We start from the raw sequence: 1,919 nt of genomic DNA on the forward strand, positions 1-1,919 counted from the left end.
GAATGTCAACTATTTTTGAGTGAAAATAATAATCCTATGTTTTCTTTTTGTAATGTCTCATATTTTTCAATTAAAACCCTAATCATATGTTTTCTTTTGGGAATGTGTACCATTTTTGAGTCAAATCTCAAATCCTATGCTTTTTTTTTGGAAATGTACCTCATTTTTCGGTTTTAAATGAAAAATAGTTTTCGAGCATTCAACAGAAAATGCAATGAGATGAGTCTCATTGACTTCTCCATTCGGCTGGGCTTTATGACGTAGAGTTTAGTTGGACTCTTGAATACGATTTACTGTTGATCTTCTTGCTAGCTGGAGGGTCACTAGAGGATGCTTGGAGCCGGCTAAGCACTTCTCCTACTTATGATCCTCACCGGACCAAGGCCACCACCCTCCACACCATGACACTCCAATATATCCATTTTCTCCTTAGTCACACTTTAACATGGCATGCTGATAGTACTAGGGTCGTTAGTCATCGTGACTTCGACTTTCTACTAAGCATGATGGATAGATTCTACCTGCATTTGGGTTATGAGGTCACTGTCTCCATCTCCCATTAAGGGACTGATCCTCGCATTGGCACCCTCTTCATTGGCCCTTACATCACGCGTCTTCTCAGACGCATAGGCATTTTAGAAGGGACCAATATGATAATAGTAGTTGGTGGTATTGCATTTTATGCCCCTTGAGACATTGAGGTCGATGGGGATGTTTCATCGTGTCAAGATTGCCAAGGGGTCAAGTACCTCATCTGATAATACTCTGCTACTCTCCCTACTCACCCCCTACTATTGCTTCTTCCTCTTCCTCATCGGCCGCTACGACTTCGCAACAGAGGTCACGTTCGCCACCTCGTGGCCCCTCTAGTCAGCCATACCAAGTTACCTATTTATTCACAACATTCAGGTGGGTGCAGAGGAGTGTGGCCTGTATTGCTGAGCATTTGGGAGTGTGGCTATCTGCTGAACCGGTTTCTCCTGTGTGACCCACGCATCATATTGGAGTTGATACATACGATTTCGGTTCTCAGGCCAGCTCTTCTTCTTCCTCTGGCGAGGATTCTCAGCCCGAGAGTGCACCCTTCTGATAGCCACAACACCAATCTTTCTCTTGTTTTTAGTTTTTACGTTCTTATTTCTATCTTTTGTAGTCATTAGCTAGAGGAGTCCCCTGCTACATATTTGGTTTGCTTACTTGTTCTTTACTTTTATGTTATGTTCTTCTGTTATCTTTATTTTATTATATGTTATTTTGATTTCCCTGGTTTCACCTGTGTCCTCCACTTATCTCAGGGATTGTGTTGTTGCTTGGAGTTGGATAGCATACACGTTGAGAACGGCACCATCACTCTTCGTGTTCAGGAAAGTCACTTCAATCCTCCTTTCCTTTTTAAATGTTGTTCTCAATGTTTGTACATGACATACATTTCTACATTGAGGGCATTGTAGAGTTCTAGTGTGGGCAAGGGTTGCATGCTTGCCTTATGGATGAGTGTTTTGCTAATGATGATCAATGATTGCGATGTTGGATATTCTTAAACCTAGTGGAACACGTGTAGTTCCTTAATTGGAGCCAAAATGTAGACTCTCTTTTAGTCTAAAGACCTAAGATCTCGTCACTTTGCCCTAAATGTGGTGATACCTATTCTAGGATAATAACCTTTCGCTTAGAAGCAAGTTTAGTTTTCTAAGTCTTTTGAATCACGAAAAAAAATCCTAGAAAGTCAGATTCTTTTCAATACCCGACCGGTGAATTGTATAATTTTGTGTTCAAAAGATGGTTGAAAGAGCTATCGCCTTGGATGTGTGAAAGCCGCTCTTGAGTAGTCAGATTTTGAGCATACAAGTGTACATCTGATGAGCTACTGGGGGAAAAGGCTACCTTTAGGGTGTATGAAGCTACTACCCACTGTGTTT

The sequence above is a fragment of the Dioscorea cayenensis genome, chromosome 9 (genome assembly GCF_009730915.1).
Source record: "Dioscorea cayenensis subsp. rotundata cultivar TDr96_F1 chromosome 9, TDr96_F1_v2_PseudoChromosome.rev07_lg8_w22 25.fasta, whole genome shotgun sequence".
NCBI lineage: Eukaryota > Viridiplantae > Streptophyta > Magnoliopsida > Dioscoreales > Dioscoreaceae > Dioscorea > Dioscorea cayenensis.